The following is a 13563-nucleotide window of genomic DNA, read 5'->3' as shown; positions in this document are numbered from 1 at the left end:
ACAGCTTTATGTAAATTTCCTCTGAACGAGGATAAAAATGGAGAAGTTAGGGGAAACCTATTTCATATACCGTGGTACAAAACGCCGGCGTGCGCTTCGTAAGCAAACTTTCTTCCTTTCACGAGACACAGTCACCAGGATAACGCGCCTCTCGATTCCTTCGAGCTAGTCCTTCCTGAATAGGAAGTTCCGTTCGCTCGAAAACGTTCCGCTATTATTCGAAACGCATAGAACCACCAGAATCTCCGTCGTTCCTCGATTACATACATTTTCGCGTTGCTCTCGAGAAAACGTTACTCTTTCGCAACACGAAGGTGCCGCGCGCGCCACGACACGCGAAAACGCCACGCTCCCGTTAACGCGTCGAGTCACGAAAGCTAACAGCACCTGCAGCCACTTTCTAGCCCGTTAACACGTTACTTCGCCGTCCAGACAAATTGTGGCAAACCGCCTGCAACCTCGATCCACCACGAGTTAAACGATCCCCAACACGTCTCGATCGGCCTCAACTGCTCAATCAAGTCGTTCGAGACTAAAACCGGGGATCGAAAACGAGATCTTCTCGCGTGACACCACAATCTTAGGATTTTATTCGACATGCTTTACTAAGCTTCGAAGGACGGTCGCTTTTACGGTTACTCGGTTCGATTTGCATGATAAAACGTAGCAATATACGAAGAAATGATAAGATGAGTTTGATTGGTTACAGCGTAATTTCATTTTCTTGTGTAGGATCGTAAATTCTGTGAACTTTCATACATTTATATGTAGATATTGATTTAAAGCTAAAAAATCGATAAGTATACACGGAATGCAAATATGTAATTTATAAAAAGATACAAAGAGAGCCAGTAATTATAGCAGAATCAAAAGTATTGAGTAAACATATTTCATACTACGCTTCATTTTCGATAAAATCGTACTTGGAAAATTTAATATACGTGAATTTGGCAACTTACCAATTGGTAACTTATAATTGGTAGTTATCAAATGAATAAACAAACAGCAGAAGATTAATCTACGTGCGAAAATAAGTGAAAAACTTAGAATACAATTTTTCTATTCAAGTCCTCATTTCCACGAAAATAGAGTTTCAACAGATATGCTTTTCTCAGAAACTGAAAGTCTCGTGAAAATAATTTATTCCACATTCCTGACTTGCCAGTTACTACCATAATTTCTGAGATATCCAGTATAAAATATCCAAAGTATAGTGTTTGTTACAATATTTAATAAGTAGAACAGTCGTTTGCTTAGATTCTATTTTGTTAACTATATTCATACGTATAAATAGCAATTTGTATACAATAACATCCAGAAGAAAATTTAAAGAATAAAACGGAAGAAACGTTATAATTTTGCAAAAGTGAATTATAAGTGACGAGAAAAATGAATGTATAATACAATTATTATAAATTAATATAAATTAATATAATAAACGACAAAAAAGATATTGATAGAAATTGCGATTATATACACGAGTGTCGGTTTTAAACTTTCTTCTGTCCGCCACTGTAAATAACCGAGTAAAATATGAAAAGCCATGAATTTTGATTATAGACAGTTTCTTATCTCTAGATAGTACGATCGTCAGATCGAAAAACTGAGGAATAGTAAAAGATATCAAAGCGTGGGTAGTAGACAGGAGATCGATTTTCAGCGGACAAAACTCGATCCTTTGCTAACCGTGGCAGACCATTCAAGGTAATCCTCCCGGTTCCAAAGTTAGAGCCGTCGTCGTTAGAATAAGCCCGTGTCCACCATTGTCTTCGTAACGATCGTAATCAATCGGTACGGTTCGATGCCTCGTATACACGCCGTAGGTGATCCCTGGCCCAATCTCAGCTATCAGCTTCATCGTTCTCGCCGTGTGTCTCCCGGATGTCTTCATTTGTCTTATTCAAATGAGACGCCTAGGGACAAGACTTTCGTGTTTTCGAAGCTTTAAAGTTTTGCTCGAAGTCGTATTTTTATCGGCGAAACATCGGGGTATTATTTGGTGCAATTTTCTCCCTTAGGTTTATGGTCGTTTTATATTGGGGTGAAATTTAATTGGAGCGTATTGATGCGAAAGGGGATGAATTGGAAGGTTACATAATTTATACGCATTATCAAAGGTAATTTGGAAAGGTTGTTGAAATATTTTGATGGGGGAAAAAATAAACATAGTAACATGATCAGGATTCCAATTGTCCCCAACATCATCAAATATTCTCTTCATTATCCAACAGAATTGGTTGTTTTCATCTCATGCAAAATTACTTTTTTTAACAGTGTTCTTCAGAACTGCGGAGAAAAATTATAATGCATTTACACATTTACATAACTGTTATAAATGGAAATTGTATGCAAAACACTTTAATTTCGAAAAAATATTGTCAGAAATTGATTCATTCTTCTCCACTTTTCTCTTCAAAATTGGGTATTACCCTTTTCGATGCATTCTGTATAATATTCCTGTAGTGACTGTGAAATGAAAAAGAAATAATAATTATGATTGCATTAACGAAGATGAAATTCATGAATATCTTTGTTCATAAGTATAACTTCTTCCATTCGATTGGAGCGAGTGCATTGAAATTCAGTATTCAACGAGTTCGTAGAACTAATTTCCAAGACTGATCGCGTTTGCAATATCGTGGGATACAAACGACGCAACTTTTCCTCTCAGTGACAAGGTGAATGGCGACTCGGAGGGTTATTCATTGTCGGGAGTGTATCTTCGTTTGGACGCGACTGTCAGGTGAGATTGACAGAGTGGCAGTAACTCGGTAGCTGAAAATGGGAGTGGCTGAAAGACGAGAGGACAGCTCGCTCAGCGACATCCCCGTGGCGCCTCTTCGCGGATCCTCCGACCAAGAAATAAGGACATAAGGAATCAGTGGCTCTCAACGTGCTTTCCTTTTATTTTACAATATTGTTTTGTCCAGAAATGTAACTATTATAAAAGAAATGCAAACAGATCTTTTTTCCATGTCTTAAAAGCTTCAGTTTTTAAAAATGAAAACCATTAAAACATAATTGACACCCATCGCAGCTTGCTATGTACTATCTTATTTCCTTAAAGTATGAGATATTTGAGTCACTATTATAAATTTTTAGTATCTTTTAATTTTTTCAAGTGTAAGATTCGTATATCTTAATTTTTTGTCTTATTACAAAAAGCATTCTTTGATAATTTATAATGCAGTTGTACTAATTCGATAAGTATTTTACAATTTTAGTTTTTTTTTCTTACGAACACACAGTTCCACCAGAAAATCATTACTCTGGGAGAAATTATATGACGAGCTATCGAAGTTTTCTAATTGAGGAAATTTTCAGAGAAAATTTAATTACCTGGTTGCAACCTAGCCCAACTCTTTCTCAATTAACTTCACTTCATTTCATTTATATTCGACACTCCTCCTTCTTTTATTAACAATCTACCTTCATCAACTAGTTTCAAACTTACTCAAACGAGTTGCTTAATATTAACAATTTCAAAAATTCACGAGCAATTCCAACAAAAGCTTCAGCTAGAATGACCATTTTCGAAGCACATAATCAAAGCCCGTCACACGTCAAACAAACTGAACGGTTCTTAATTAGAAATCCACGGTCGAGAAGAATCTCCCTAATTATTAAGCTTGTGTAAGCATAGAGACGAGATCGTCTTTGTTCGCATAATGGCTCCGTAAGAAATGATCGAACCATGAATAGGCAAATCAGCATCCTTATTAAATAAACGAAACGCGCGATTGTGGCATGAGATTCTCTGCGAAAACCAGTTTTGTTCTACTTGTTTCATCAAATGAAGAACGTCCTTTTTGTCTCGCAGTGGGCGGTATAGCCGTCTCACGGGTTGAAAGAACGATGAGCTCACGGTGTCAGCTTACAACTACGTGCCTACGTTATGTTACGTTATCTTTTTTAATTTATCTCCCCATTGAAACAAAACAAAACTGATAATAAATACAGCGGGGTGTTTCCTTTGCTCACTAACTAAAGAAAACTATCTCGATGCTCGAGGTATCGATCGGTAAATTCAGCCGGATTGAAGTAATATGCTGTTCCGACGTTCGTAAGACTTCACAGGCATATGAAAATTGCATAAGTTGGCTCATACGTGATATGCTCTAAAAATCTTCTTCGATCTGACTTCAAATAGACTTCTATTCTTATTAGAAAAAGTTAGTAGTGTTACGCAACTTCGTTGGTTTTCATAACCTTTTCACGATCTACGTATGTCGCAATAACAGTTCAAAAAACTTTTCAGTATTTTAATTTTAGTCTATTCTAATTGGAAGATTCACTGCGAAAATATAGTTCTTTGAGTATCTCGTTTTTTCAATTAGTTTTCAATAAATTGAAAAATTCCTAAAAACATTGAAACTACCGATGGCTGAAGTAGAACAGAAAACGGGTAAGTGGAATAAAAATGAAAGATACATGTATGAAGAAATATGTAATGCAGGGAAAAATGCAAAAGTACACCGTTGTAAATCTATAAAATTTCTGTAAAAAAATTGGATTTATCGGACCACCTTAATAGTTCTAATTTTCATTAAAATTTCTAACGTTCCAAACTCGAATGATCACGAAGGAACACAGACATTGATTCAACGTTAATTAAAAATACGAATTTAGTGACAGAATTTTCAACAGACACAATAATTTCTCTCGCAACAGGTTCTCATCGTACGTCCAATTTGAATATCCTCATTAGCGTCGAGGGAGTGGCAAATTTTTGAAAGTTTCAGCGAAATTCCACACGTTTCCAGGATCGTTGTACGTCAATTACACAATTCAGTTTTCCTGAATCCATTATTCTCTTTAAAATTTCTTCGGGGTATGGCATGCGCATATAACGAGGCAAAATTATGGTCCGCGATTTTTACACGGACACTGTGATCAATGTGTCTCCTCACATATAATTCGATCGCGATCTTTTATGTTGGATCAGAAGGGATTGTAGTTGACGCTAGAACCTACTATTACGCCGTGGTAAAATTGATTTCAACCGATACTATTCTCAAGATAAGAATCAGCGAACCTTCTCTGCGTCACAAGTTTATGTATATCCAGATTAATTCCGCGATATCGTTTGGTACCTTTATGCTAGAAGATCTTTTAGAATGGAGAAACAAATAGAGACTTCAAAGTTGGAGATATTATTTAGAACTTAATTATATAAAGAAGTGATAAGATAGTTGAATAAACAGGAAAATGACAATTGAAGAATCTGAAAGAAAAATCATCATGAATCATTCCAAATCAAAATTGAAATTTCTACATCGTATATTAGAACTAATCATGTGGCTTTCTTTTAGACGTTATTGGCCCGATCGTATTTTCCTAATGTTAAAAAGTATCTCAAATCGAAGCAGATATGAAAGTACCGTGATTATTCAATTTTATATTACATTGTTTCCATGAAACATTAAAAGCCTTTCTATTTATTGAAATAAAAATAAGGTTGAAGTATAAAGATTCAAGGATTGTTGCAAGGTAATCAAAGTGTAATATAATCATAGTAAATAACGAGTGCAATTCCGAAAAATTAAGAGCCAAAGAGTCCTTCACAGAACGGTGACCATTGTTACTATTCTTTAATGGAACGTTCAGATTATAAAATTTATTATAAGAAAGAAGAATGTGATTTAAATTTTGCATAATGTACGAAGGAAAGAATTTCATCTTTCTTAAAACTTCATTAAAATAATTTCAACTTAGCTTTCATCAAATGGAAAATGTTGATATTTGTACCATTTTCCCCTTTGTTTCTAGGAAGGAGGGTTATCAAAGGGAGATTAGTATTTCTGTCGGGATTAAATAGAAGGAACGCATGACCGACGACTTACACACGCAAAGTTAAGTGGGTGGTGAGGCGCTTAAATTCACTCTAATCACTCTATTCACTACGAACGCCTCTTGAATGGGTCTTCAAAGCAGTCAATTGGTAACCTACATCTGGCTGCTGCATCACCTACATCCTGCATAACAGAAACTATCGTGTTAAGCGTTCTGAAATGTTACATCTTCAAACATCCATCTGTCAATTTGCATTCTAGATCGCCAACTGCGAGCCTTTCTCGTCTAGTTGTGCTACGACTCCTTCAAAAATTATCAAATTAGAATTTACAAATTTTCATCACGCATGTATTCAACCCCTGTATAAATTCTCTAAATTCATAAGTAATTCATAAGTAATTTGTATTACTATGTAGTACCTATTCTGACTTTGAATTCTATTTTACTACTCAATTCAGTGTATAGATTTTATGAAATTCAAGCTTGAATTCAGGTATTTCAAACAGCTATTTTGTTAACGAAAGAATTCGATAACTCAGAGTGATCAATTTCGTCTGGTGGAATGGTTTCTTTATCTAGGAATTCTCTGTCTTTCTTGTGTTATGTTATCAAAATTGATAAAAAAGCTAATCCCTCAACCATTTTTATTATGACACATCTTTTGTATTAATAAACAATCTCGTCTCTTTCGTATTTATGGAAACACTTGCTTTCTTTTCACTTCCTACTATATTAAAATCTATGATTACGAAACAATATATATTAGGTGGCTAAGAAAAAATTCCGTCAAAATAAAAAAAATAAAAAAAATTGAAACTTAAGCAGTTAATTATTTAAAAATCGTAAATTAATCATAAAGTTACTTACGAATCCTTTCAGCATTTTCTAACCCTCTTCAATTATTACCAATCCAAAACTTCCAGAAATCTCGAACATAGCAAGTTTCCAAGAAATGGCATAATCCCATAATCGTGGTAACTAAGATCCCAAACAAGTTCATAGAAAGTCAGCAGAATTTCCAGTGTCTAGTCGCCAGATCGTCTGGATCCATGCTATAATTAACTCGATAACGGTGACATTATTGGCCGAGAGCGTGCTTATTACCAGTGAGAATCGGTCGTTAAGGAGCACGAATCTCGGTGCAGCATCTCTACGAGACTATTTCCCAGCTTGGTTCCCGTTACTCGCTGGAGAGATGCACTCGTCCGCGTCCGCTCGCAGATGCGGCACGCGCGCCGATCTCCACGCTCCCGTAATCCTTTCCCGACACCCGTAATGGCCGGAATCGTGAATTCAATTGCCTCTGAATTGGATGCAGTCGCGAAAGAGCCAGAGCGTTGGCTTAAGGCACGTACGAACATGAAAGCCCAGCTTCGTGTATCCGTCGTGCACCAAGCGGACAAAGGAGAGGCCAGTGATTGCAGCGGAATGATCTTCCGAGTAGACGACGACGCGTTAGCTCTCGAGCGTACTCGAGAAAGAGGAGGAAATTTCGAGTGCAGTTCAGGGGGTGAATGGCGTCCGACTTCTTGCTGTTGAAAGTTTAGAGGATGATTGGAATGTGTTTTGACGGAACTGTTGATTCGGTTAGGGATGTAGTCTTGTTGAGAGAAGTACAGTGTGCTCGTAGGAGACGTTAGGGAGGTGGAGTAAATGGTTTCCAGTGTCCGGACTTTGGATACCAGGGACATTTTAGAGTCGAGGATTACAGACTTTAGTCAAAGTTAGATAGGTAGATCTACTTTATTTTAGCTTGTGTTTGATGTAAAAATGTACTATTATTCTGTATGTTGCTACTTAGAATGTAGCTCTTGTAGCTCTAACTTGTTAACTGGTAAGAGCTTAATTTCTGGACATCGGATACCAGAGAAATTTTGAGAGTTACAGGTTACTGATTTTGACAAGGGCTAGATGGATAGATATACTTTGTTATAGTTTATGTTTCATAGAAAATAGTACTATTATTCTGTGTATTAAAACTTGGGAATGTTTAACCTCAACTTGTTAATCGGTAGAATTTAGTTTGTTAGCTGAAACCATCAATAATTATGCAATTAAAAGTTGACAATTTCAAAATCGTTCTTGCACATGCAAATATCGTATCATTAAATTTTTAATAAAAGCGAAAAAAAAAAATACATTTCTCGTTCGATCATTCGTAGATGCCTCGAAGAACGTTAATTTACGTAACACGCCATGAAACATTTGTCTGAAAAGTTTCCTCTGTTTTATAGCCTCCGAGGCAGTATAAGACGCAGAAACTTTGTCGTCTGTTCCTTAAATTCAAGTTTTCACGCTGGCAAATGATATGTGTTCCTTAACTTTACATGCTCCGCAAACATATAAATCATGCGGTGGACAAATTTTAATTACTCCGGAGAATAACTCTGCATCAATATTCAATGATCAAAAGTCTGACTCTAAAACATTGTGCTCATTCAGTGTAATACAGCGAATTCGAAACTTTATATACTTCGTCTTCAAACTTATAACAATTCGATTTGCCCTTACGCAGCAAATTATTCTAAAATAAAATTATGGATAAACGTAGAAAAGTAAAGTTCCTTGAAAAAGATAACTATGCGTACACTAGCATACACTATCGTACACTAGTTAGCCATAAATATTAGGACACCTACTTGTTGAAAAACTTTAACAAATTTACTTTATTTTGTAACGTAACACGTGTAATACGAACGATATATTCAACTTCGCCATTTCAAATTTTCTAGTTTCCTCATTTTAGGTCTCGAGGAATGACTGTATGCAGAACGATATCTACAAAATTTAAACGAAACAATTTACAGTCGAAAACGCTAAATCAATTTAAAATTCCAAGTCAAAAATAGGAAACGGAGAAAGACTAAAGATTCACGTTAATCAGAAGATAAAATGATAAAAATCAACGAATTTCGGCACAATAAAGTATCTTCTATCGTAAAGGTGTATCTCACCTCGAAAAAGTGCACCCAATTCGAGAGTCATCGAACATCGAACAGACATCGAAAAAGTCGAGAAGACGTCGTTCCAGATACGGTGCACCGTTTCATGGAAGCCAAAGCGGAGAATGGTGGAACAACAAGCAGATCCATAACAACGTTCGAGCCGGGTGAAAGTTCTGCTTTTTGACGCGTTGATTGCAGGTTTTCTTTCGCGGCGGCGCTTTTTGAGCCGCTTTCTGGCGGGGGTCACGTGAATCCGGCTGTCCCTCGCTCACGCGGAGAACTGGAGCACCGTGAAGCGCGGGATCATAGTAATTATGCGGCACCATGTAAAACGGATTCCTGTGGGCCCACCCGAGCCCACTCTGAGCCACGGCGCATACAATTATTAAGCCGTCATGTGTATAACGTAGCTTTTATCCGTTCTCGCGAACACGTTTTTTCGTTGGTTTTCACCCACGATGCCAGTGGAAAGCGACGGATTTTTGGTTTGTTAAAAGATCGTTCTTTTATGCACAAAGAAGTAGATCTTAAAAATTTGTGAGTGAAAATGAAATAGAATAGACGAAACTTAAAATTGCTGTACGTAGATTAAAATATAGATAGATTCGGGTGTATTGCGTGGAAAATTCAAGCGAAGTTAAAGCGATCTTGATTTACTCAAAGCGAACAAAATCGATTTAATATATAATTGATAAGATTTTAAACGATTTAAATTTTACGATATACAACTTTTGATTTCACAAGAAGATGTAGAATTCCGCGGGAAATGTTGGTTTCGGTCATTAGTCTGTCATCAATTTATATATATTCATATATACACATTCTTATCAATAATCAGACATTAAAACATAGATCAGAATGTGCACATACTTGTAGTCTATAGTATGTACATATGTATAATGAATCACTGTGCACTTCAAACCATAACCGTAGCTACATCGACGTTAAGAATTGAAACAGCCACTCGAAGATAGAATATTATCGTCCCACGAGCGCGCCACGTGCTCTTTATTAGATTCCAGTGCGATGTATTTCCCAGGCGCGCGATCTCAAGCATTTGACTAACGTTCCTCGTTACACACTATCATCGAGCAATTACATTTCTCAACGGCAACAAGCAAGCCATTCTACGAGTACACCAAATTTAACTTCCAAGTCTCTTAACCAACGCAGCTTAATGCCCCTGTGATTGAAATTCGTTTTACGTCCGATTCAAACGAATGGACATTCCCGGCAATGTCTAAACCGATCTAAGTTTGCACAATTTACTCGATGATTTACGTGAACGCGATATATAGGTTGGGTAGGAAGGGTTCCGCGTCGACGTGGCTCGCGAACGTGAAAAATTACACGCACACGGTGGCAAACAATGACCTATAAATCGATCGACGAAGCTTTGTACGGACGTTGGCGTCATTAAGAGCCATAACTCTTGCCCCTTTCCTCATATTTGACATTCAATTAAGGCGTAGCCGAATGGCGGTGCGCCGCGTTCCGCTCGCGACCAAATTTTACCACCCGGTACGTGTCGATTGTCGTCACGCGCGTCGAATTTCCATAATCGTCCAACGGTTGTTCTACTCCGCTTCGAAGTTATGCCGCTTTGTAATTCTCGATGTCGCGACGATCGTTCTTTAATCAAATTGTTCCGTTGCTATTTACCTCTGAATAAGCTCAATTATGTTGTTGTTATATGTGTGTGAATCGCTCGTAAGGAAATAGTTTAGGAGTTTTAATGAAACATTCTACTGCAAAACGTATTTTGTTAGATTGTTTTTGGCATCTTTTTTCAAGGAAACTATATAAGTTACGCTTGTACTTAATCGTGTTTCAATAATATTTGCAAGTTTTTTCAAAGGCAAGTAACATTCTTTAGTTGTAGAAGCGTGATGTAGGAAATGTTAGAAAATGTAGTAAAGATTAGTCATTTGAACGTATAGAAATGAAATTTAATATCTTAACCTATGTGTAAATAATGAAGGTAATAAAGTAATTGAATTTGTAATATGAAGCTCGAGACTTTACTTCGATATAAATACCTTTATGACAGATAGATAACTTCAGAAATGTATATATGTTCGAAAAGAAAATGTAATATCTTAAGTAGCACGTAAATAATGAAAGTAATCATATAAGTGAGATGTAATATGAAACAGCAATTGAGATTTTACCACACATATTTAGGATCTGTATAGATAAATAACTATAGAATTTTATATATTCGAAGAGAAAATTTCATTGTGATTTCCATATTCAAATAAAAGATTCAAAGAATTTAGCTTAAAAATACAATATAATATAATAAAATAAATAAAATCGGAACTACTTTTCTTCATAAAATACCAGCGGGAAATATCCTAGCCCTGTTTCACATTCCGAGTTCAAGAAATAACCGAATCGAGCTCAACGATTTGCATTACGTCACGAAACTCCCTCAAGGACAAATTAGCCGTCTCTCCAAGAAGCAGAAACTTCTGGGCTCGTTATTACGCCATTACTACGTTCACCCTTAAGGAAATTGGGCCAGCGCGAATTTTCACGAGTATAATACATCCTCGGTGGACTTTCCAACGCGCATCTTAATTAACATCCGGAACGCGGAGAAGTCCTCGTCGTGTAATTACGATGCGGAAGAGACGGTCGTCGCCCGAGAACAGTTCCTCCTCCGTCTGCTTCCGGTTCGCGCGCCGGTTCCGCATCATTGTCCCTCTAATTAGCCATTCAACGATTATTTCCCAGCAGCGACGCGTGTACAAACGGATGTGACGTCCTCGATCGTGGCACGTGGACGACCAAGCAAACGACGACTGGCGAAAACGTGGATAAAACGGGGAGAGAACGTGTCAACTCGACGCACCAAACATGGGATGAACGCACGCGAATGTACCAGCTGGTGTACATTGAAAAAGAGAAGAAAAAGCGGCAGGCACCGGTGACGGAACGATGTTACGGAGGGAGAGCAGCGTGTAATTAAAACGTAATTACCGGACGCAAAGTGTTATTTAAAATGTTATTTATCAGGCTGATGGACGGGCGTGGCTTGGACGCTATCGCAGAATTTCAAAGGCGAATTGCGTTACACGATTCGTGGTGCAGGAAATGAATTGTAATTCGTCTCGCGTTCGTTCGATTGTTTGTTTTTCGCTCTCTTATCTTGCGAAGGATATTAACGGTGAAGTGGTTCGAGAAGAGACGTTTCTGGTTTTCGTTTTCCTATCTTGTGCTGGAATTAAAAGATGAAGCGATTGGGGGATGGAATCATTATTGCGAATGTAGATGTGAATATGGATTATGATTATGGAATTTGTGTTATGTGGTTTCTTTCGGTGAACGATGATGGTATCTTTTTAGATGATTTTGTGAGAAAGAGTAAGCTTATATCTTGATATTGTTTTAGGTAGATACTAACGTTTTCTTAAAAAAATATAACACAGAAATAATAGAAGTAGAAGTAAAAAATGCAGTAGCGGTAAAGAAATATGATTAAATAGAATTTTAGAAGCAGAAGATTTTGATTCGTTTACTCACATTTTCATCATTTGTTCATGAAAAACTTCTGTAAGAAAGAAGTACTTCTAAAGTAAAAGTCGTGATTTCTAACGTTGATCCTAAACATGTCAGTGTATTATTACCACGAATAAGAAATGACGATAGCCCCAGCCGTAAAATATTTCGAGTAATACGTTATTCTCTCACGCCCCCGAACATAACACGAACGGTGGTTGATTATCATACACCTGAGGCTCGCGCGTTGCATGCCTAACGACCGGCGCATTCAACGCGAGGGCTGCGTTTTAAGAGCTTGTCTTAGAACCACTATGCCATATCCATCATAATTTCTTACCCCGAAGGTGAAAGTAGAGCAGAGGGATATCCAAAGCGAATAATGGCTAATACTCTCCTAGGTTGCTGCTATTATTCCAATTCCTAAGCACTTTCACCTCGTAATCGCGGCTTGCGAATGAGAAAAATAATGATCGCTGCGGTTCCAAGCCTAGGTCTCGTTCCATGAAGTACAATTTTTATGACATTTCGCAGTATCTTTTAACTTTTGTACTCGTAAATTTAGGATACAAAACAAAATTTGTGTGAAAAATTTGCGAAGATAGTGAACACATTTAAGATAAAAACAATTAGGATTCGCTTGACACAATTCTTGTGTTCCATAAAATACTTTCAAAACCAAATAGCTTTATTACTAACAATTTAAAGGAAGCAAGATACGCGATAAAGTTGATAAGGAACACGAAAGTTCCTCAAATTCAACATCAAAGTTTGAAACTACCTTACTTGAATAGCAGATACCGAATACACTTTCATGCCGATTCCAACTTTCACTTAAAAGCTTCTACTTATTGCTATTATAATCAGGTTCAAAAGTTACAAATTAAAAATCCCTCATGCTACACCATTAAAAACATAACAATCACTTTTTATAGGATTCCAATTACATTATTGTTTCAACTTCAAAAAAATGATAATTTTCAATAATGATCGTAATAATTCAACGACTCACCGCACAGTTCTTTCATCTTATGAATAACTTATAATTCTCTCACCATCTTTTACACGTTCCAAGATTACACACTTACATAAACCCATCAATCAATCCCCACAATCGACATCTCTATCTCCCAACAAAACCCTACACACACTGCCTATTGTCATTGCATCATCATTACGGCTCATAAATATTCCTCCTCCCTAAACGATCTTCCCTTGCAACCTCGCCACTAAGCTTCGTTTATTTCTCAGAATAAAGTCATAAACGTTGTCGTTACTAGACTAACGTTGCTAAAAGCGCGATTCACAAGAGGAAGGAAAG

This window comes from Bombus affinis, chromosome 12, assembly GCF_024516045.1.
Source record: "Bombus affinis isolate iyBomAffi1 chromosome 12, iyBomAffi1.2, whole genome shotgun sequence".
Taxonomy (NCBI): Eukaryota; Metazoa; Arthropoda; class Insecta; order Hymenoptera; family Apidae; genus Bombus; species Bombus affinis.
This window is presented reverse-complemented; position numbering follows the sequence as displayed.